The sequence below is a fragment of the Diadema antillarum genome, unplaced genomic scaffold, assembly GCF_040938485.1.
Source record: "Diadema antillarum isolate AM-2024a unplaced genomic scaffold, OU_Dant_1.0 seq00000604_RagTag, whole genome shotgun sequence".
In the NCBI taxonomy this organism is placed as follows: domain Eukaryota; kingdom Metazoa; phylum Echinodermata; class Echinoidea; order Diadematoida; family Diadematidae; genus Diadema; species Diadema antillarum.
The window spans coordinates 2,018,249-2,044,108 of NW_027271532.1; the positions used below are offsets into that span (position 1 = coordinate 2,018,249).

Genomic DNA, 25,860 nt, shown 5'->3' on the forward strand with positions numbered 1-25,860 from the left:
TAAGAACTCAGGAAAGGGCTCCCTCTGAATTTGATTTGGCCAAGAACATTCGATTGGTGCCAAAGTTTGAAGAAAACAGAGTTGATGCATATTTTGTGTCATTTGAGAAGGTGGCTAACAGTTTGAACTGGCCACAGGAATTTTGGCCCTTGCTCCTTCAAAGTGTGTTTGTCGGCAAAGCAGCTGATGTGTACTCATCTCTCTCTGAAGAGCAATCACGTGACTATGCTACAGTCAAGAAAGCAGTGTTGAATGCTTATGAGTTGGTGCCAGAGGCGTACAGACACAAGTTCAGAAATTCGTACCGCAAACCAGGCCAGACACATGTTGAGTTTGCTCGTGAAAAAGAAATGATGTTTGATAGGTGGTACAGATCCCTGAAAGTGGATCAGGACTTTGATAACCTACGTGAGGTTGTTCTCTTGGAAGAATTCAAAAAGAGTGTTGCTTTCAGTGTGAGGTCACATTTGGATGATCACAAAGTGACAAGTTTGCATAAAGCAGCCTTGATGGCTGATGAGTATGAGCTGACCCACAGAAATGACAACAGACCACCTTTCAGGAATTTCTCTGGAAATAAGAGAGACAAAAATCAGTCGAGCAGTCCAAAGAATGCTGGTTCTGAAAAAGGCACGAGTTCTGAAACTTCATCGGCACCAAAGCCTCAATCTGACAAAGGGTCCAGTACAAGTGGAAATGTCATCAAATGTTTTCACTGTAACAAGACAGGGCATGTAAAGTCACAGTGTTGGAAGTTGCAAAACAAAACAAAGAAGGATTTGGGATTTGTTATGTCAAAAAGTGTCCTACCCGAAAACAGTGTCCCGTTCAGTGAAACACAGGCCATTGAAAATCAATCTCCCAAATTCAAAGATAGGCTGAAGCAGGTGGATGAGAGCTATCGTAGCTTTTTGTTTGATGGTGAGGTGACCCCATGTACTTCTGGTGAGGCAGGTAAGCCAGTGGTCATCCTGCGGGATACGGGGGCCTCTCAGTCATTGATGGTGGATGGTGGTATGACTTTTCCACCAGATAGTGCAGTTAATGCAAAAGTCTTGATTCAGACTGTTGATGGCAGTTATATGTCAGTGCCACTGTATAGAGTGGACTTGAAGTGTGACCTAGTTTCTGGTCCTGTTACTGTTGGAGTTGTTCCTGAGTTGCCCATGGTAGGCATTGACTTTTTGTTGGGGAATGACTTGGCTGGGGACAAGGTGGTTGCGTCTCCAGTTGTTTCGGAGAAACCAGTGGTGGTTGCTGAAACTGAGCAGTTGCAGGAGGAGTTTCCTGGGATTTTCCCAGATTGTGTTGTGACTAGGTCTCAGGCTCGTAGAGCTATTCAAGATGATGCGGATTCTGTTGATGTGGAGGAAAATTCCGGTGTTTGGTTGGCAGAAACCTTTTTCAAGGATTTGAATGATGGGGTTGCTGTATTAGGCTCCGAGGCTAACAGTGATGGGCTGTTTAGCAAGTCTTCCTTGGTTGAAGCACAGCAGGCAGACTCTGAGTTGAAAGGCTTGTCTCAGACGGCGTGTTCTGAGGCTGAGGCTGAAAAGGTCCCTGAGTGCTATTATGTCAAAGATGGCATTTTGATGAGGAAGTGGAGACCTCCCCATAGGCCAGCTGATGAGGATTGGACGGTGGTCCGTCAAGTTGTTGTCCCTCCCAGTTACCGCGGTGAGATCTTGAGGATTGCTCACGAGTTACCTGTTGGCGGCCATTTAGGCGTCAGAAAGACAAAGGATCGGATCATGAGGCATTTTTATTGGCCGGGGTTGAATGTGGATGTGGCTGAGTTTTGCAAAACTTGTCACACATGTCAGGTGGCTGGTAAACCACAGCATTCGGTGAAGCCGGCGCCATTGATTCCGATACCTGCGTTTGAAGAACCATTCAGTCGGGTTCTAGTTGACTGTGTTGGACCTTTGCCTAGGACTAGGTCGGGTCACAAGTACCTCTTGACAATCATGGATATGTCTACACGGTTTCCAGAGGCTATCCCATTGAGAAATATCACTGCTAAGACTGTGGTAGATGCTCTAGTGCAGTTTTTCACTAGGTATGGGTTGCCCAAGGAAGTGCAGTCTGACCAAGGGTCAAATTTCATGTCAGGCATATTTCAAGAGGTGATGTATCGTTTGGGTGTGAAGCAGCTGAAGTCGTCAGCTTATCATCCCCAATCCCAAGGTGCGTTGGAGCGCTACCACCAGACCCTAAAGACAATGATTAGGGCATTTTGTGAGGAGTATCCCGAGGATTGGGATAAGGGCATCCCTTTCCTGCTGTTTGCAACGAGAGACTCCCCAAATGAGTCGACGGGTTTCAGCCCATTTGAGTTGGTGTACGGTCATGAAGTTAGGGGCCCACTGAAGCTCATCAAAGAGAAATTCATGACTGAGGATGATGAGGTCCACCTACTTGACTATGTGTCAAAGTTTCGTGAAAGGCTTTCAAAGGCTTGTGAGGTAGCTAGGGAACACTTGAAAGTGTCACAAGACTCTATGAAGAGAAAGGCAGACAAAAATGCCAAAGCCCGAACTTTCAACCCAGGTGACAAAGTTCTTGTACTGCTGCCCATACAAGGTGAACCACTGAAAGCCAAGTTCAGTGGCCCGTACTCTGTCAAAAAGAAACTCAATGATGTGAACTATGTGATCAGTACGCCAGACAGACGCAAAGATCAGAGGGTGTGTCATGTAAACATGCTGAAAGAGTACTATGAGAGAAAGGCTAGTCAGCCGGTAGGCGTAGCTCAGGTGGTAGAAGAAGAAGTAGATGAAGGGGGAGATCAAGCTCAAGATGAGAATGGAAGTGAGCCCTCTAGTGCCAGGTTGTCTAACTCAGAGATGTTAGGGAAAGTAGATGAGGCACTGAACTACCTACCTGATAATCAGAGGAAAGATGTGACTAGTCTGTTACATGAGTACAAAGAATTGTGTAAAGACAAACCAGGCTGCACCCCTCTGGCTGTACATGATGTTGATGTAGGAGATGTTGACCCTATCAAGCAGAACCCTTACAGGTTAAACCCGAGCAAATTGCAAAAAGTAAGGGAAGAGGTTCAATACATGCTAGACAATGACATAATAGAACCGAGCAAAAGCAGTTGGAGCTCCCCAATCGTCATGGTGCCCAAACCGGATGGGTCTCAAAGATTCTGTATAGATTACAGAAAGGTGAATGCCGTGACGAAAACAGACTCTTTCCCCATTCCCAGACTAGAAGACTGCATTGACAGGGTCGGAAATTCTGCATATGTCAGTAAAATAGACCTTCTAAAGGGATACTGGCAGGTGCCCTTGACCGACAAAGCCAGAGAGATTTCTGCCTTTGCTACACCAGATGGCTTGTTCCAATGCAAAGTAATGCCATTCGGCATGAAAAATGCTCCAGCCACCTTCCAACGGCTGACAAACCAAATCATTGCCGGACTTGACAATTGTGTAGTATACATTGATGACATCCTGGTGTATAGTGACACGTGGGAGGAGCACATTACACACTTGCGGCAACTTTTTGATCGACTCAAGGAGGCCGGATTGGTGATTAATCTGGCAAAGAGTGAATTTGCAAAGGCCAAAGTGGTGTATCTCGGGCATGTAGTCGGTCAGGGACAAGTATTGCCAAGAGAAGCCAAGGTAGAGGCTATACTAGGCTTTCCCATCCCCCAATCCAAGAAGGAGTTGCTCAGATTTCTGGGCATGGCTGGTTTCTACAGGAAATTTGTACCGAATTTCAGCACTGTAGTCACCCCCCTAACAAACCTGCTGAAGGGCAAGGCGAAGTACACGTGGACTGATGAGTGTCAAAGAGCCTTCGAGAAACTAAAGGCAGTCCTTGCTAATGAGCCTGTTTTGGCAGCTCCTGACTTCGCAAAGCCATTCAAGGTGGCAATAGATGCTAGCGATGTAGGAGTGGGAGCGGTTTTGCTCCAAGAAGATGAAGAAGGCACTGAACGACCAGTTAGCTACTTCTCCAAAAAATTGAACACATACCAGAAGAAGTACTCCACAATTGAGAAGGAGGCTCTCAGTCTCATCCTTGCCCTCCAGCAATACGAAGTGTACTTGACAAATAGCAAAGGGGAGATCACGGTCTATACTGACCACAACCCCTTGGTCTTTTTAGACCGGTTCAAAATGAAGAACAACAGGTTGTTCAGATGGAGCATGATGACGCAGCCATATGCACTCAAAATCAAACATGTGGCAGGCAAAAACAATGTAATTGCCGACGCTCTGTCAAGAGTGTAACTTGAAGAGAGTATCAAAGGTGAAAAGTTTTCACCGCGTATCATTTCCAGTGTATGTGTTTAGCATATTCATTAATGTGTGCAAAACAGTTTGATATGATTGTATAAGCTCCGAGAATCTAAGCAATATCATTGTAAATAGTATCCATGAAAAGAGAACATGGAATTAATACAGCTATCCAAAAGGCATGTGATAGTATGTGATTATTGTTGCTTGACTTGGACTTTACCTCACATTCGTTGCAAATAACAATGAGAAATTGTGAAGGTAAAAGAAACCCTTGCTACAGCAAGGCTTTCTTTTTCCCATGGGGGATGGTGTCACAAATGTACACACTAGTAGTTATGTACACGTACATGTATGATGTACTGTATGCCGGGCTGTTTTAATGTGTATGTACACAGGTGGACCAGATTAATGGAGAACATTCTATGTGGTATAGATATAGTACATACAGGCTGACCAGATCAGTGGAGAATTTTCTAGGTGGTATACAATGTAACTACACAGTACATGCATGTAAGAGGAAATACATTATAACTCACTCAATCTAGAATGATTTCACCCTTTCCAGAATTTTCTGGGAAGTGCTTACATATTTGGCTGAGTGAGGCACTGTCCCTGTAGCCCAATGTGATTGGTAGTTATTCTTGGCAATGATGTTTTGTACATAGATAGGCAGTGAGTCATCCAGGATTCCTGGAACTTGGACTGGCTAGTAGGTTGGAGAGAGTTATAGAATGTGCTAGAAGGGGTGAATAGATAGTATATAAGCTAGAGAAATTCTGCAGTAGGCAGAGTACCCAACACCTCTGCTCTGAGAGTTACGTCACTTCTGGCTCTGAAGCGACTTGTTATAGTCAGTCCTGTGTTACCTGCTGACCTGTTATGTTTGTGGAGATAAGGCCGGGGAGACATTTTGCCTGCAGAGAATGAATTTGCCTTCATTGGAGATAGACTCCATGTTTTTATGTCAATGGACATTGCTATGGCAAAGCTGTGATGGGCTGGATTCTTAGCTGAACATTATTAAGTGAATCATCATTCAACGCATCAACTGGACGTGGTCGTCACAACGTTTGGACTCTGCACGTTTCGCCGTGGACATATTTCGTGGATTTTACCCCGGATCTATACCGTGGACTGTCGTAACCTGCGCCTCTGGAGTTACGTCGGAGGAATCATTCATCGGTGCGTCACGGATCATTCGTCTGTGCATCGAACATCGTATTTGGACACTTTCAAAGGATTATTTAATACGTGTAAGTGATTCCACTATCGATTTATAACTGTTTCTATTGATCATTGTTGTATTGATGTGACGCCGATTACCAGTCTGTACCCACAATATCACTGTTAATAAACCGCCTGAACATCAGTTGATTGTTTCTTTTGTGCGATCATTCTCAGAGTGATTTTGGTCGTAACAGCCTCCTAAGTCGACGAGTTTAATTCAAAATAGCAAAAAAAAAAAAAAAAAAGGAAGATTGAAAAAATACGAATTCTGATGGAAAAATACGAATTTTGGAGCTACTGAGTACTATTTTGTGCTTCCAAAGGTTGGCAGCTCTGTACTTAGGAAATTCAATTTCTCTCTGACACAATGTACACCTTTCAAGAAAGAAAATTAAGTGAAATATTGATGAAAGGCTTATTGTGGATAGAATTACCCAGATCTGAGTTTTTGTTAAATGTCATTCAAGTTAACTAAACGTCTGTTTACCAGTAGGCTGCAAAAGTGCAGTTCTCACTTTTCTACACTCATCTCATCTACACAGTTATCTTGGCATTTCAATGTGAAACTGAAAGTAAATAATATTAAAAAAGTCAGTGTGCTGTACTGTAGTACAAGTTCAAGATGTCCTTGTCATTTATCATAGCATCCCCATTGAGGAGTATATCTATTTAAAATATATTCAAAAGGTCTTATAAGTAAGGAGTAGGACGATATATTAACATTTCAAGAACAATTTTAAATCTTATGTCATAATCAAACAATTAACATAATTTTTCAAATATTAATGATTTTTATCCTGGCATTGCAGAGTGATCATGGTGATCAAAGTGTTCAAAATAAGGCTAAGATAGCACCAGAGAGCATCTAGAACCCCAGAGCTTCCAGGGCCCTTAAGCGGGCCCTGGACCCCGGCCGCAAGGGACTTCGCGCTTCGCGCTCGTGATGTGCGCTTCGCGCACATACTTTCACGCGCAAGATCACTTTTTCCCCCTGCAACATGCTAAATTTCAAGTTGTGGACCACCCTGTAACTCAAGTTGTTTTTATTACATCTGCCAAAGGAAGTTATGTTTTTGTCAGCATTTGATTATTTGTTTGTCTATTTGCAAAATAACTCACAAAGCTGTGTACAGCTTTGGATGAAACTTACAGGGAAAGCTGATAATGACAAAAGGAACAGATGCTTAGTAATCAGGATCCACAATTTTTTTTACTCTCTTTCATTTTTTAAGTATTTATATCAATTCTACTACCCATGACGATGCACAGCAGAGGAATTAAAACTACCAAATGCACATCTCAGCCGTATGCAATTCATGACACTTTCCACATCTATGTAAGGGTGCATAATATATCGAAAAATTTTCTGAGGCATAATCACCATCCTTAACGTGTTTGACGCATTTTCAGGTGATAGATAAAATGCAACCGTGTTTTCACACGTTTCGAAATGCTGATTTGAAATGCCACTCAGAGGGTGATTTGAAAAATTTCAGACCATGATCACCTTTCTGCCAGTAGATAAATGAAATGTCATCATGAAACACATTTATATCTCTGAGCTGCCATGGTCAACTTCCAGCTGTTGCGGAGAAAGACGGGCCCCATTTATGTGTTCTACTCGTTATTTGTGCGTGAATGATGAAGGCATATTTGGTGGCTACGCAGTTGACCTCTACCTCCCGGGTTAAACGCTGCAAAGCAGCTGCAAAGTGACAACACTTGAATAGCAATTATGATGGTTAGATAAAAACGGTACCCCAAGAATCGTGTTCAAAACCACGTTCGTAAATGCCATTTGAAAAGCATTTTGAAACATGATTCTCTCTCAAGTTAAATAAACGCAGCATAAGACATTCAGCAGCAAAATGTAATGGGCAAGACAACAATGCATGAATAGAACCAGATATTTATTCTTCATATTCTGCTGGTACAACTGAATAATGAACTGAAAATTGCCAGAGCCAGCATGCGTTAGGATCTGCAGACACTAGAGGGACAATTAGTGTATATAAAATGGGAGCCAAATACAGTTTTCCATCAAACTTCCATGATTTTAGGCCAAGTAAAAAATTAACAGTAGTCTCTCATCCTTGCGCATATCCAATTTTGGGTGCGTTTATCAACTCTTTTTCTCGGCAGAAACAGGTTTTCCAAACGGCTTTCAGGGAATTTTTACGAGATGATAAACGCAAACGCAAAGCTGTTTTGAAACGGCTTTGTACTGCAGTTACGAACCATGCACGCCTTAAGACCTCTTCTCCTCAGGTTGAATTGCGCAATGCAGCTGTGCAGTGACAGGCCAGTTATCATGTTCGCGAAGAGTTGATAAACGCAACTATTTTGGAAGCCATTTCTAAAGGGCTTTGGAAACGGCTTTTGAAAGCCGTTTTAACAGGGAAAAGATGATAACTGCAGCCTTTGATGCCACATCAATTTTTTTTTTTAAACTATGATTTTTCAAAATGGCGATAAAACTGTCACAAATTTGTGTTCCTCGCCCTTGTCCGCATCTTTTCTGAGTTGCCACAGGCGTACACAAAAGTTAGTTTGTGTGGCAGTGGTGTAAAAATGCATAGCAAACTGTGATGCGATACCAGGAAAATTATTCCCTGACATATGTGTACCTTTGACATGTGCTACATGTAGTATTAAAGCCAAAACATAGTTCTGGTACGCCTGCAAAAGTTGTCAAATTTCACTCCCAAATGTGCACGTATGCCTAAGAAATGTGTGGAATAACGCTGTAATAACACGATATTCGATGGCAAACGATGAAAATGCGAAATAACCAAAAAGGTTCGCCGGAGTCGCAGTCTCAGAACTTACCCGATCGAGGTCAGGCTAAACTCGGACTCGAGGACAAATCGGCCTCGCTTTGACGGCGGGACGAGTTGTCCCTCTGGATTGTACAACGTTGTACTATGGGAGGGCCTGTAGCGCTTTGCGTTCTGGCTGGTCACAGTTATGGTTCGAGTCGATATCAAAGACGGTTCACTGAAAAGACAGGAAAGTGCGCGCTAATCCTGAACAAAACAAATGGACAGCGCGCGGTCCTCAAGCGTATTACACACATCACCTGAGACACACTGTCTTTGAAGTTGTTTTGTTGTTTATCAAGCGTCTTTGATTGTCTTTTCAGTATGGCGATCACGAACTGCGTGTAAATTGTCTGAAATGGGGCCGAGTTTTCCCTGAGACCGAGCTAGTCTGGATCCTTCTGGAATAAAAGTTGGTATACCGACTCTTATTTTTGATCTCAAAATACTCCAAAACAACTCCTCATCCCGGCAAATCGCGTCAGCCAGGTAAGTTTCTTGGTAGACTCTTTCGATATATTGCAAGCAAATTATATGAAATGGTGCCAGACAGGTTCTCAAACCCTTACCAGAACTATGTTTTCACTTCAACATGTGTTTGTAACTGGACGTATGTCGACGTACATAATCTGTCAATCATATTTACGCAGAAGAAATTTGCATGAACAGTGGTCTAAATTTAAACCACCTTCATTAATGGTCCATGCGAATGCAATTATTGAGACAATAGATATACATGTACAGTTGTACCCTAACTCTTTACCACTTGTCTCTCTACACTGAAATTAGCACACTTTTTTGGGATATTCCAAAAAGTATATACAATTCTACACTGCAATCAGGAATAGTTGAGAAATTATCCCATTTGTTGGGATCTTTGCTCTGCACTGCATTCTGGAATCTAAATCTTACATGGATTCTCCCAGTATTCCCTTGCAAGAGCCTCCTCGGCTGTGTATGTTTTTCTTGCCATTTTCCCTGCATTTATTCACTTTTTCTCTGATCAAAATGCAAAAAAAAAACTAAGCTTGCAACATCACTAGTCCCGTACAATGCCGTAACTGATCACCTATCAAAAATGGGGTGATGCAGGAGGTCATATCAAGCTGAAATGAAGTCACAGACTTGAGGCCGGTAAACTGGCCTTTCGGGTTATTTTACTTTCTCGGTGAGGCCGGAAAACCAGCCATTCGGGTTCAAAGGGTTAAACAGGACATAAGCAATAAATCAAATACAATCTTTTGCGTATTTAGTGCAACACTTAGCATTCACACTGAAACTACTGTCAATCGATACAATCTCTTCATCATGCTTGCCAGATAAGGCCAACTATAAAAAAAGCAAGTATTTTCTTGTCTGGATTCTTGGAGAGATGTGATGCAGGAGGTCCTTACTACTAGAGGTGGGCTATAGAGGGTGACATTTTCAGAACATGCTCATCACACCTTAGTTTGATGACTTTTTGCCTACTGACACCATTTTTGAAAAAAAGAGCGAAAAAAATGCAAAATCCGGGGTGCCCCGGCCGAAATCGTAAAAAATCCAAGATGGCCGCCGTTTTGGCTTTAAAAAGATATTTTTAGCCATAACTCGGCTATTTTTTGGTCTATTGTGATGATTTTGGTGTCTAACCCCATGTTTTAGGGGTCAAGGAAATGGATTATCATGATAATTTTAGTGTAAAACCTAAGCTTCTACATGAAACTAACCTTTTCCCCGTATTTAGGGTTAAATTTCCTTCTCCTTTACCCCTACCCCAGCCGCCATTTTTTTCATTTTTTTCTGTATATTTTTCAAGTCATGTTAACTACCATACTCTAAATAACAAGTTCTAGCAATCTGGTCTTTTTTTTACTACCGACAATACAGCAAGAAATATACAAAATAACTTACGGTATACATGTGTCATGCCAATACTGGTATGTGGCTGGTGCATTCAGAATGCATGGTAACTGTGGAACCGGTATTGTACTGTATTTGCTTTATAGTGTCCATTAACATTTTGGTCCTAAGACCTTTAACAATATAAATAAATAATAAATATTCCTTCTACTTTACCCCTACCCCAACCGCTAATTTTTGCACTTTTTTCCGTATTTTTTTCAAGTCATATTAACTACATTGTACCATACTTTTAATAACAAGTTTTAGCTATCAGTGTGGTGTTTTCTTGCAACAATACAGCAAGAAATATACAAATAACTTACATTATACATGTACATGGTTTACATATGTGTCATGCACTACAGATCTGAATACCAAATGTTTATCAGCACTACAAAGCAGATACAGTATAAGCACTCCTGGCTTCTGTTACAATGTACCATACATCCTGAATGCACAAGCCACACTGTACCGATATGTGCATGGTAAACCATGTATAATGTAAGTTATTTGTTATTATTCATTATTATGTTTATTTATTTATATTGTTAAAGGTCTTAGGACCAAAATGTTAATGGACACTATAAAGCAGATACAGTACAATACTGGTTCCACAGTTACCATGCATTCTGAATGCACCAGCCACATACCAGTATTGGCATGACACATACATGTATACCGTAAGTTATTTGTATATATTATTTCTTGCTGTATTGTTGGTAGAAAAAAAAAGAACAGATTGCTAGAACTTGTTATCAAAAGTATGATAGTGAACATGACTTGAAAAAAAAATGCGGAAAAAAAGGCAAAAAAAAATGGCGGTTGGGGTAGGGGTAAAGGAGAAGGAAATTCAACCCGAAATATGGGAAAAAGGTTAGTTTCATGTAGAAGCTTAGGTTTTCCACTAAAATTATCATGATAATCCATTTCCTTGACCCCTAAAACATGGGGTTAGACACCAAAACCATCACAATAGACCAAAAAATAGCCGAGTTATGGCCAAAAATGTCTTTTTAAAGCCAAAACGGCGTCCATCTTGGATTTTTTACGATTTCGGCCGGGGCACCCCGGATTTTGCATTTTTTTCGTTCTTTTTTTCAAAAATGGTGTCAGTAGGCAAAAAGTCATCAAACTAAGGTGTGATGAGCATGTTCTGAAAATATGACCTAAAATTGACCCTCTATAGCCCACCTCTATTACTACATTGTACTTAAAGGACAAGTTCACCTTCATAAACATAAGGATTGAGAAAATGCAACAATATTAGTAGAACACATCAGTGAAAGTTTGAGGAAAATTGGACAATTGATGCAGAAGTTATGAATTTTTAAAATTTTTGTGTTGGAACCGCTGGATGAGGAGACTACTACAGCTTGTGAGTCATATGCGTACAACAGTATAAAGAAAATGTAAAAGAAAATTCAACATATTTTCACTTTTTTTCGCATAATAAAAGAGCACTTGACTTGCCTCTTTCTAAAGGCAGGGGGAATAATATTACCCATAACATTTGTCGGTAACGAGTCAGGGGAATGTGTACTTTTTTCAAAAGATGGAATTTTATGAAATTCTCTTTATATTTTCCTTATATTGTTGTACGCATGTGACATCTAAGTTATTCATACACTGCAGTAGTCTTCTCATCCAGCGGGTACTGCACAAAAACTTCAAAAATTCATAACTTTTGAACGGATTGTCTGATTTTCCTCAAACTTTCAATGATGTGTTCTACTAATATTGCTACATTCTCTCAATCCTTATGTTTATGAAGGTGAACTTGTCCTTTAATAAATCTTACTATTATTTCAATCTCAAGCTGCTGCACACGTTGGCAATTGCAAGTTAGCGCAAGGGTCTCGTATAATGATTTTTAGACAAGCACAAACTAACCCTAAACATTTCACAACCTATAGTACTTGCATCTCAGTCTCCAAAATCAGGTAAAAGTTGAATATTTACCATTAATGGATTTTGACACTTTCTACACATTTCGGAATTACGTCATAATTCTGCTGTATGCGTGTATGTATCATACTGACAGCTGCACTCCTATATAAAAGGTATCGTATTACCGCGACTGACTACTGACTGCTTGAGTCCAGCACAGAGCTTCAATCAAGGGATGGAGTTACGTCCTGATGTGTAAAGGTGTCTGGAGTGTCTTCTACCAGACATTGGAGACTCAAATGCAAGTGTGTTTAGATTGTGAAATAATCAGGGTGAGTTTGTACATGTTTTAAATTAAAGTCATTTGTGGTGCCAACAGCACTAACATCCTAGCTTCTCCTAGCATCCGATAACAGCGCAAGAGTACATAGCCCAGGGTACATAACCTACACATGTATGAAACCAAACCAGGGTACATAAGTTTGTAGCCCCTGAAACCAGGCTCATGAAATACTGTGCAAGGTGCAACATAGGCACTAGCCAGATTGCCTGGGGCAAGTGAACATTAAAATCAGTTACTGTAAAAGTGGATATTTTCGCACGACTAGTTTTTCTCGCTCGGAAGGGTAAGATGAGTTTCGCGTGTTTTTAATTCCGCGGAATCAAGACATCAACTATTGGAGCATGTATTGTTAGCAAAAATATTTGCATGCATTTATTTTTGCGCTAGTTTCTGGTTGAGAAAATTTCCACTTTTACAATACTGTAAACGAGGAAATTTTTGCACATTTCGTGCAATCTGAAGCTAGCGCAAAATTTATAGCACGCAAATATTTTTGGATGCTGTATGTTCCAGAAGTTAATGTAATAATTCCATGGATTGGAATAAAAAACACACGAAATTCATCTTACTCAGTCGAGGACACAAAAAATTCCTCACGCGAAAATATCCACTTTTACCCAGAGTATTTTGAAACAAGAAAAAATGCTTGACCGAATTGGGCAAGCAACAGGTTTTGAAGCCACCATTTAAAAACTTTTTTTTTTTCACATTTCCTCCCCAAAACCTACAAAATCAACCATACAAAAGCCCTATGAATATGATAACTGTAGTTTAGTGATGCAACCACATGAATTTCATTTCAGCAACTTTACAGTCATGTGAAAAAACCCCAATGCAATGCAACACCAACACATGATCACACCAAGTCTGTCATTCCAATGTATTTAAGCCTGCAAATCAACATGTGCTGTTTATTCAACCGATTGTGTTTTATTAAGGCCTTGACTTACAAGTGATTTTCAACATCATTTTCTCATTTTTTATATTTTTAAAATCTTTTTTGTTTTGCATTTACGGGCAATTAAAGTTCATGTTCAGGGAAGTGTTTTGCAACAAGTGGTTGAAAAAAAAAGTTATGTAGCACCCTGTCAGTGTGTGATGTGCTAAAAACTTGCCCAGTCACAACGTACATTGTACATGATATTCTCAACAGTGCACCATCAAACGATACAAGCTTGCAGTATTACATAACGGCTGGAAGGTTTGTAGGATTCTTGGCTTGCAGTATGCGGCACTACAGTGAGTACGCACTATCAGAGATTTTAGTGCAATGCATGCATGACATCATGATCGGTAGGTGAATTTCCGATGTGTTTTTCGACCACCCGAAAGTACAGTAGTAGGCCTAAATATCAAAAGAATTGATGTGTCAACTCAAAAAAGATGTGAACAAGGACTTGACACACCAATTCTTGATATTTTCATCTGCATTTAAAAAAACAGTAAATAGTGAAAAAAAAAAAGATACGGCTCCAAAATCAGATGCGCGCGACAAGGAGAAATTGCTAGAAACTGCATTATTTTTTTTTTACTATGCCTAATGAGTAATGCGTACCACTATAGAGTAAATGTCCCAGTTCGCGGCCAGGCGCCTGTTCGCAGCCATTACAGCATATTTGGTAAAATAACGCTGAACACAGTGACACACTCCGTACATGTATACCACACATTCACTAACACACTGCTAATCTACAAAAAATAACCGATGACATGGGCAAAATCTCCAACCAAAGTGAAATATTCTCACCGACAGTAAATGACGACATCTCGCATCCAAAATTTCATTTTCGGTACTTTTTAACATCACAGTTAAGGAACAAGGTGTCTAAGAAACTGGACTTTTTTTGGTCATTTTCCCGATGTTCATGGATTTTGAATACATGACCTCACAAAGAAATAGAACTTTCGCCAGTCGATGTGGGCCGCCATTTTTTCAGGAAGTGGATGTTACGATCGAAAAAATACAAAAAACATGAGAAAGACAACAGTAACACCGCCACAACTGCAATCCCTGTTCGTGGTCAGTCCACGCGTGCCAGCCCTTTTCACGTGCTTTTGCAATCCGACTTGGCGCTTACGCAACGTAACGCGAGCCAAATGAAGGTGTTCAGCAGAAGATCTCGGAGCACGTGCGTATCGCATAGGAATTGTACATCAGGCCGCGAACCGGCGGACGCTGTACTAGGTCGCGGCCGTGTTTTTTTTTTACTATCGCGATGGACATTGGTCTTGCGATGGTGACAATAACGTGAATTTGAAGTGGTCAACCTCTATGATATAACCCCGAGTTAAAGCAATTCGCAAGTTTGCGTTTCAGAGTGGAAAAACCCTTATGCGGCCGCAAACCGGGCCACTTACTCTGTCTTATTTTACAGTGTAGTGCACAGAACTCTATTTACAACTGTTTCTAGTACTAAGAGTAAAGACTAGGTAGAACCTACATTGAATCTGTGTGGGGTTTGTTCTTTTATTCCCACGAAAGAAGGGATGATGGGCAGAGCTGAATAATAAGGGACAGCATGCATGTTTAACTAATGCTCCCAATACTGCATTACTGGTAAGTCTATGAAATACACCCATTGCCATGACTCCATTATCACAGTATCATCCATTATTGGACCGCAGATAAGGCACAAGGCACAAAGCAGGTCTGGCTACAAGCCGGGACTCAATTGATGTTGCAATGAATCATCAATAATCAATACTCAGTCATTCTTTTCCTAAAAAACCCATAAACAGATGATATAAACACATCCATATCATAATTACCACATCAACTCAATGTTTTGTTCATGGATGGCAGCCATTTTGGACCCTGACCTGCTGCTGTGTGTGCCTGCAATGGTAGTGTAGATGTCAACTACAGCACATCCATTTCATGTGGTTTGCACAGCCCAGGACAATTCAGATATTGCATGGCGTATACATTTCTACATGTACATTATAGCCACAGAATTATGCATGCATACTAGTGCAACTACATATTTAACACTCCAAATGGGGTACTTTATACACCTATGGCCAGTGGTCTGAGTCAGCAATGCATGAAGATTCACATTCATACTCTCGTTTGCTTGCGACGAGTGCACTGGTGCTGTAGCTGCAACCCAGTATAATGTCATTGCAGTCGGTATGCACACTACCCACTGCAGTAGGCCTACTCACAGCAACATTCAACGATCTTCATGCACCTACAATGTACGGCTACGCATGTATTGAATCATTCGCCTTGGATTTTACCTGAATATTGACATATACGTTGAAAATATCCGTAGAGTCATCAAACAGCTAAGCTGAGCATCAAATTGGAGCTCTTACCACCTTTAGATATGTACGGAAGTCGGTTAACAGCACCCACAGCAAGCCGATGACTTCCAAAACACGGGCTCACCGCTACCCTCCCTTTCCTTGTCTACGAGACTACGGTTAGCTGGCGGGCTATGCGGCGAGTGTACATCGCACAGCATAGTGACAGTGCACCTTCACATACTCAATATACACTTCCCACAGGATAATGTGTGTATCAATTGACATTGTCTATAGCTCAAAAGATACCCTAAAAATTCATGTTATGAGGAACTAAATGAAAATTGAAAGGATGGCACTTACCTGTATATAGTTGTTATATACACCGTAGCTTCCCTAGTGCTATACCGGCCGAATTCATGCGAATAATCGAAGATTTCTCCACGAAAATGTAATCCAAATTTTGGTTATAAGGCCGAAACATAGGGAGTGGTACATCTACGCCCTTGTCGTCTATCGCGTGAAACCCGTCAGGATCCGTATACCCTCGAATGTAATGCAGTTTGCGCATGCGTACAAGCCGATGTAAAAGTACTACCCTATATAGTTTGTGTAACTTTCCGTGAAATGAGCGAGAAAGATATATATCTGCCGAATATTTCGCACAAAACAATACAAACAGAAAGCACCTCCAAATAACGAATTACATGATTGTCTTTCACGAACAGTGCAGTAACTACTGCCTATGACAATCTTATTTGTCGCTTTGTAACACGCCCGCACTACTTCCCAAAGCCATAACGAGAACTGCTTGGCCGGGATGCGCTGTTTTTGACCACAATTGATAGCATTATTACAGTATGCTGCCATTTGGAATGCCTAACACACATTCTAAGTATCAGACAACTCTTTAAATATGTAAAGAATAGAAAGATAACTAGTATGTAGTTCTGCTGGCTTTGCCTTGTTATGATTGATGATTTCTTGAGTGCACATGCAGGAAATAGTGATAGATAGGAGCCTATATCTTCTACACGTAAATCTTCACTTACATGGTTACAGTATATGCATGATTGAAAAGTAAATCGAAGCTTACTCCAAATACCATGTACTACACCTATTTTCCGTTTTAGCGCATGTTATTTCCCACTTAACACTAGGCCCTATCGATTTGACGAAACACGACATTTTATCATTTGTTGATTATGATGGTAACAACAGGAACAAAAAGGACTTTGTTACAGCAATCAAGATTAAAAAATAACACTATTTTATTTGAAATGTTATAAGCATTACGAATATTCGTGATATCCAGTCCTATCGTTTGCTCTCCCACTTTCTGCATTATTTCACATCTATGCTCTTGTTTTTTCTCCCTTTTTTGAGTGTGTGTCTGACTATGCATTATTTCATATACCTCATTTGATGAACGGTCAATTATGATTGGGTTGATATGGGACATAAATCTAACAATTGCATGCAGCCCTTAGTCTCTCCAAAACTGCCCCACATAGTATGTAACAGCCCCATAGCACTAAACTGCCCTTTAAGTACACAGGTACGTAGGCTTGGTACGCGAACACTTGACTTTCATAGCGCGACTGGTGAAATGACCCTACATGCGATGGCGATCGACTTATACTAAGATTTCTTTTCATTTTATTTGGTGTATAAAACAAATAGGCTTCGTTTTTATTCGGGGATTTGTTGATAGCTATCATTGCTCCTCGGGATCTAAATCGTGTGTTACCGCCCTCGGAGGAAGCTCCTCGGGTCATAATCTAAGCATAGTAGCATGGAGTTGAGATCCCTCGGGCGGGGAGGGGCAATAACAATACCCTGAAAAGCAGTTTATCCCTGGAAACTTATGCCTCCTGCTGGAGCACTCGCACTACACACATGTCCACATACACACACACGCACACCAGTCAATCAAGGTCCAAGACGTCAGATGAGTTCCTATCATATGACTACTGCATCTTGTGCTGTCCTCGCATATGTCCTCTGATGATGGGTTTAGCTTGATTGGGGCTCCTGAGGAGACCGCATGTGTCCTGGGAAGGTAAGGGAATGCTTCATGATACTACGAAGTATATTAGTCTGAAATGAAGCTTTGACTTATTCCAGCATATACAAACGAGGTCGAGGGTTAAAGAGAGTCTAGAAGATGCTCCAGGAAGTAAACGATGTATATCTGAGGTCACTGTTTACCTTGGAATTATCATAAGGCATGGTAGATGTAGGAGGAACGAAGGTAATAATGTATCCCAAGAGTCCGTCTTCAGTTCACAACAATCAAAATATGATCTTCGTTGAAGAAAAAAAAAATCCCCCAAATACCCTCAAAAAGTAAATAAATAAATGAATAATTATGATCACCACAGTAATCGCCGTAACGCACAACCCGTGAATGACAATCATCGAAGTTTCGTCACTTTAAAAGTTTTTCCTCAGAAAATGCCATAGAATTTCTCAGTTTGGTATAGATTAATTTACTTGTTCTTCAATGATAGTGAAGTGTATCTGTAGCTCTCGCACGGTTATCATCAAATATGTGATGATGAAGATAAAGGCAAAGACTTTGAATTGCCCCTAAACAAGGAATCCCATACCCAGAGGATAGCGCTCAGTGGAACGCTCGCCTTACGTTGTCCCCGACTCCCGGCTGATAGTCTGACATGGCAGACTATATTTTGTCACATTTACGTCTTCACACAGAATCTCATCCAAGTTGCCTTGCTCACACTGTAACCCATAAGAAGTCATGGTCTATGATTGAGAAGAAAAGTCGTATTTTAGCTTTGGCAAAATGTCATCAGATTTCCAAGGCCCGTGTATATGGTTTATAGGTGAGCTAATAACGGTTTGCTATATAAACAGAATGGGACTGCGCATTTCTACATCGATTGCCGAATAGACGCATGTTCTCACAGACTAATTTTGCTTCAGTGTCTTACGGTCGGAACCTCGACGCATACTAGTACTTGTCATGCGTTTTGTGCAATTCCATGACGAATGTTAAATACCACTCCCCCGCTTTTCTCATTTTGCTTTTGGTATAACAAAAATGCTTTTCATCATGCTGCGTGTTTCTTTTGGTAGCGTCCGTGCAACAGGCGAGTGATAGTGTTTGTAGTATTCACGATTCCACGTAACGATAACACTAATAAAACACCCAGCTAGATCTGCAGTCGATTATGCTGAAGATAACCAGGAATCGAGGTGAAAAGAAGACTAAATGCACTGTTTGTCTTCAAATTGACAGAATATCCGTAGCTATATTTTTATACAATTTTTGATTCAATCAATATTCTGTAATTCTGTATCTGCTTAATTTCAATTGTTTATCTTGTTTATCTAGGTTGACAAGCATGTGGTATTATTCAGTGTTCATTTCAAGGTGTAAAGATCATAATATATATGTCTATTCATTTCACACAACTTTAGGTCGAAATCGGAACAAAGAATAACGATAATAGCGACAACATTAAAATTGGTCTTTAAAAGATGGGCGCTCGAATGCATGTGCGTATATCAATATTTATATTTTGGAATATTTTGATATTCATGTATATTTAACTATTTCAGAATGTTGTCCTGTTTGACACATCATGGCATGCTATTTGTGAAATGATGTCACGAAGAGATTGTGACATCACAAAGGAATTCTGACATCTTATCCTACTTCGTACGGTCACTCTGTAAAATGTAACAATTTTCTAGCAAAGCAACTGTGGAACTGTGACATCACAAAGCGATCCTGGCATCGCGCGCTGCTTCGTACGATTACTTTGTGAAATAGCACAAATAAAAACAATTGTTAACATAGCGCCCTGTTCCGAACGGTCTCTGTGTAGGATCCCCCACAACATCGCATCCACCACACAACTTTCTACTCACATTTCCCCTTCTTATATGTTATCCCCCCCCCCCCCAATATGAAATAGATATGCTCTCCTTTATTTCGAGTTTCTGGTTAAAACTATGGGCCTCGGTTCCTTCAAATGTACTATTCACATCGGGGCTGGGCTCCTCAGTGAATACTCAGTAGTACTGTTTGGAGTCACTTCTGCCCATAGTTTTAACCAAAAACCCTTAAGGCAAAATATAGAGTTATATATATATATATATATATATATATATATATTGGATTAATATTGAATATATAGATATATTGGATTGCCTTTGCAATAGATAAATGACACCGATGAACATATGAGCGCATACTGGCAAAAAAATAATACAAAGTCATGCTTCAGTTGAAAAAAAAAAGAAGAATTGAGAGGTCCACTAAAAAGCAAAGCTTGTATAATGTGAACCACTCATATGAATTACTTATTTACGAACACTTGTTACAAATATGATATACGACAGGACGGACAAAACAGGGGAAACACAACAACATGACACAACTTGCCAGAATAGATGAAAAAAATGGAGGGAAAGAAAGAAAAAGAGAGAATGAGAGAATGCCTACACACTGAACAAGGGAAATGGAACAGGGGATGGTAGAGAATGTGTGCTTCATTTTAGGCGTTTTCACATCAGCCCGATAAAAATCCAAGCTCGAAATATTTTTCGCGATTGCGAATTAGCGCGCTATTTCATTTCCTATTCACATAGCCCGAAATTTTTTCGAGCTAATTCGACAGCTGAGCATGTGCAAACAGCATCAGTAATGTGTGCACTTTCAAAAATTCCTCGTGATTTGTGTGCATTTTTCCTCGATCGATCGGGTCATACACGCTAGGCATGATGGGATGCATCGCGCTAATTTCTTGAGTCGTTTTCACATTATCAAATAGAGCGCTAGTTCGCCAATTATCCCGCTATTTCAGAAATTTCCCGAGTTGGACTCGAGACATTTTCTCGATCAGAGCGATACAATTAGCGCGCTAATTTTTGTTCACATTATCAAATAGCGCGCTATTTCGTGATCGGGTTAATTTCCCAAGTCAGAAAATAGCGCGCTATTTTGCTGACTATTTTCTGCGAAAAATATCTCGAGCTTGGATTTTATCGGGCTGATGTGAAAACGCCTATAGTTGGCGCTGCATGCAGCTGTGTAAGGATTGTGATGACTACTTCATTACGTAATAATGAAATCAGTGATTGAAATATTGGTGGATGGATGATGAACCCTGAGGTTGACAAAAAAAAAGCATATCAGAGAGGATTTAATAGAAAAAAAATTCAACTTGCGCTTAAAAGCAAAGATGGGGAATTTTTTTAAGTCACAGCTTAGTGAGTTCCAAAATCTAGGACCGATGTATATAAATGTATTCTGAGCCAATAAAGTTCTCAGGAGGGGTAAATGAAACTCATTAGATTGTCTAGTAGGATAATTATGAAAAGACTGGTTCCGTGGGAACATTGAATTAAAAATACTGGGAATTGCATTTACATTGTATGTAAACATAAACTGACCAAGTTGAAAAAAATATAAATCTTTGATTTTCAAAATCTTATATTTGGTAAATAATGGCTCTGTACGGGGTCGTGGCGGGACGCCACAAATGATACGAAGAGCCATAACAGTAGTTTATCTAGTAAAGTTTGATGGGCACTTCCCCATGCTAGGAGTCCGTAATTAAGATAAGGTAAAATTAGAGAAAAATACAACGTCAACAAAGAAGACAATGGAATATGAAACTTTAGTCTATTAATAACACCAATATTGCGTGAAATTATTGTACAAATGTTTGTAATATGCGGCCTCCACGAAAGTTTATCGTCCACTGTGATACCAAGGAATTTTATATGAAATCGCGCACTGTTTCTTACCGTCGTCGTCACTTCGTGAAATGTAACAATTTCAAACAGAACAATTGTGACATCATAAAGCAATTCTGACATCGCGCACTGCTTCTTACCGTCACTCTGTGAAATCTAATAATTTCTAACAGAATAATTGTGACATCATAAAGCAATTCTCACATCGCGCACTGCTTCGTACGGTCACTCTGTAAAATGTAACAATTTCTAACAGAACAATTGTGACATCATAAAGCAAATCTGACATCGCGCACTGCTTCGTACCGTCACTCCGTGAAATGTAACAATACTAACAGAACAATTGTGACATCATAAAGCAATTCTGACATCGCGCACTGCTTCGTACCGTCACTCTGTGGAATGTAACAATTTCTATCAAAACAATTGTGACATCATAAAGCAATTCTGACATTGCGCACTGCTTCGTACCGTCACTCTGTAGAATGCAACAATATTTCTAACAAAGCATCACAATGCAATTCTGACATCGTGCGCTGCTTCGCCACGGTCAGTGTATAAGATCCCTCCACAACGTCGCATCCACGCCACCACACGCATTCTTTTGTCTACATTTTTTTATCCAATTTTTTTTTATTTGAAATTTAAACAAATTTACTCTGCCTAATTTCGAGATTCTGGTTAAAACTATAGGTCTCGATACCTCCAAAAATACTATTTGATTACTTCAGGGCTGCGCCCTCAGTGAATAGTGTACTATTTTGGATTCACCTGTACCCACAGTTTTAACCAGAAGCTCTCACGGCAAAGTATATTTGTATAATAGCATTGATGGTTGTGGGTTACGCCTGTGAATGTGTCATGTTTTATGATGTTCTCTTTTTTTTTGTAAAGTGCATATTTATCTATGCAAAAACTCTACTAAGTATATATTTTCCCACCGTATATCTATATTCATTTTCATTGTCTATTTTTACCACATCATCCGATCCTACCCCCCCTCTCTCTCTCCTGTCATTCAATTTCTCTCAAAGCAATGTGTACCATACCAAATTTCCAGTGATTCTAACGTTTAAAATGTCAGACACCATTTTTGAGCTTATAATCTTCTACAAAATCACTTTATATTTTCGACAAGCATACAATATTGTATACAAGTTATTGCACAATTTATCTCTTGTAAGGTAGAGCGCATTTACACACACACACACACACACACACACACACACACACATTTTTTGGCTGTTCATTAACCTCTGAGCTATCATATTAAATATCATGCACTACATCATCCTTCCCGTCCTTTGTCATCTTCTCGCTACTTGGAAAGGTAACGCTTGATTCAACAAATAAAAACTGTGTTTTATTGTTACGACATGCACACTTCAGACCAGAAGGAATCGCACAAAATGACAAAACGATTGAAATTAGTATAATCTATCAATATATTGTGTATTGTTTTGACAAACTAAGAAAATGTATAAGATTTCAACGATTATACTTAATACAAAATACAGATGGCAATGGCCTATGATAAACCCCTCACGAGCAAGATCATGAAGAACTCTCCAGGCTTGGGAAGTTGGCCTATAATGTCAAAGCCTATAGCCTTCGAAAAGCTTCGATACCAACAGCTAGATCTATCTGTTCCAGTCTTTGCTTATCGGCCGATTAACCCCGGAAGTGGTACGAAAAAATTCCTGTTAAAGGAGACCTCCGGGTGATTCTCAGATTTTTACATTTTGTACAACTATAAATCAGTTATACTGAGGACAGAGTTTCAGAATTTGTGATAATTGGGATGAAGAATAAGAATATTTTCAAAAAATAGAACAAATTGCAATGAACAAGGATGATGACATGGCAGAGTCACCATAAGAATGCATGAGTTGGGGCTCAAGGAAGCAGAACAAAAGAAGAAGGCATGCATAGATTATAGACAGGTGAACTCGCAAGCAAGCGGTATTGTTATGGAATTACACTGCTATCATTTCTAAAATAATTATGTGAACCTTCTATGTCATCATCCTTGTTCAGTGTAATTTGTTTAAGGTTTTTCAAAGTATTGTTTCTCTGCTCAAGAACCACAATAAATTCCACAAATCTATACAGGGAGTTGTCGATTTATGTACTAGACGTGAAATTATGAAAATCGTCTGGAATGTCCCTTTAAGGCCTTTTTTGTTTGTTGGTTTGTTTGTTTATTTGTTATTGTTGTTGTTTTGTTTTGTTTTTTGTTGTTTTTTTTTTGCTTGTCAGCTGATTGAACCCGGAAGTGGAACCAGAAATATAAACTGCTTTGAGCCCACCCCCCTTTACGGAATTCGTAGATCCACCCATTTGACACACTTTCACAGCTTACATACACACTCACACATAACACACACACATGCACACAAACACAAAATACAAACGATCAAGGGATTCCCCTTTGCGGATACTTGAACTATTTTTGTAAACACAAACTTTCAGAGTTTTTTCCGTCAACATATAGTCTAAAACAGGTGATGTTCGTTATTCCGAAGGTTCTTTATTCCAAAACACATAAATTCCGTATACCTACAGATGTTCGTTAATCCGAAAATGAAAATGGGTTCGTTAATCCGAACATTTGTGACGTTATTCCAAAGGTTCGTTAATCCGATTGTTCGTAATTCCAAAATGAAATAAAGTTCGTAATTTCGTGATATATAAGTACTCCGAAAATGAAAAACAAAACAAAACAAAACAAAAACAAAAACGTATTTGTGACGAACCGTCGGAATTGAATGAACCTTGCTCGGATTTCGGCCTTCGGATTGACGAAAATTCGGAATAACGAACCTTATTCAGTTTTCGGATTAGCAAACCTTCGGAATAACGAACCTTCAGATTAATAAACTGTAGCAAGATCTTAGGACCTTATCTTACAGGATCTTTGGACCTTAATGTCTTAAGTAGGCCTACATGTACAGGCAATTATCACAATGTCGATTCGTCTTTTTTTACTCATTCTATAGTTTCCTGGTTGTTTCACCTCCTGTGTCTTCGGAGTAGTTTTGTTTAAAAGTGACTGGGAACAAAGACTTCAGCTTAACAAAGAGAGACCTGTGAGTATGACCATGCACAAATCTCGGCAACAGCAACGAACATCACATTGTTCTTGCAATTTATTAATGACTGTGGCTGTGGGGATGTTGCAACCGTGAACTTGCCGATGGCTATACTGCATGATCCTATGCATTTCATCGCAGTTTGCTGTTACGACATGCACAAATCCTGAAAATGCCCTTATCCCGTTGTAGTGAGAAGTTCTTTAGAATATTGATTCAGGGTAGTATAATTAAAATCAATATCAAAAAATAAACTATTTAACTACTCTCATTCCTTTCACTATACATGGAACCTAATGAAAATTTAATAGAAATCTGTTCATAGCTTTAAAGGTGATATCGATGACATACACAGACAAACAAGGAAATGCCGACAAAACACTACTCCGCCGGCGAAGATGACAAAAGTGTAAGGAAGGTTACCAGCAATGATTTGAGCTTGATGACAACATTAGCTCTGTCCAAGCTCATGAAGGCATTATATGTGCCTGTTATGTTTCGTCGTAAGATATAGCATAACATCAGAGTACATCAAACGGACAATACAGTAAAACAAGCTGTCACATTCGGTTATCCGAGCGGAAAAGGAAGGTCTTCCATATTTTGACTGGATACATCTAATGTGTTTATTTCAGCACTTAAAGGAAATGGAGACAAGCCGACATGATGATAAAATATTGGACTTCATTCAACACAGAGCCTTAACAATGAATGCACACACATCTCGATAATTGCAGCTGCCATGGCAACAAACTGCGCGCGCACAGCTGGTGGGTTGCTGAATACAGACCACATCCTCTCGAACCTCGTGTTATCAAGCTCTTATGGCAACACAGTAATATCACTACTATGGCACCAGCGCTGCAACAAACAATCAGCTGTGAGTATTTCAGGTTTTTTTTTAATGGTAGTAGCAATTTTTATGTAAACTCATAGTTATCAAAATGCCTCTATGAAACAGGATTATTTTATAATTGCAACGTTGTACACAGCCTTGAGAAAGTAGAGTCATGATTTTGATTTTTTTTTTCACTCGTGGTGTGCAGAGCTCCTTTAATAACCTGCCATATCACAAAATGGAGAGTTTGTATAATAATTATAATAACTGTTTGGCTATCTTTGTACGTTTATGAATTATTGGACAGAGAGTTTGAAATGTGTAAATACGCTATCTAGCTCATGATCCATGCAGTCTCAAAGGCATAATTTACCATTTGCAGATGAAACAAAAACCCAGCATTAGTGCTTTAAAATAGTTCCAAAATGTGAGTTTCGGATAAAAACAACCACTGTAGAAATTTGAATCCGTATCATCAATGTTAAGTATTGTTAAAATACACAAAATATGAACAATAGTTATGATAAAA

General features: G+C 39.7%; 1 protein-coding gene across 1 annotated transcript in view; it reads right to left on the reverse strand.

Moving 5' to 3' along the window:
- The window catches only part of LOC139735880 (guanine nucleotide-binding protein subunit beta), a 65,262-nt gene extending 49,100 nt beyond the window's left edge, over positions 1-16,162 (reverse strand). Inside the window, exon 1 of the mRNA XM_071646629.1 lies at positions 16,032-16,162. The gene's annotated coding sequence lies outside the window, so the exon portion shown is untranslated. The remainder of the gene's footprint in view (positions 1-16,031) is intronic.
- Between the last annotated feature and the right edge of the window lie 9,698 nt (positions 16,163-25,860).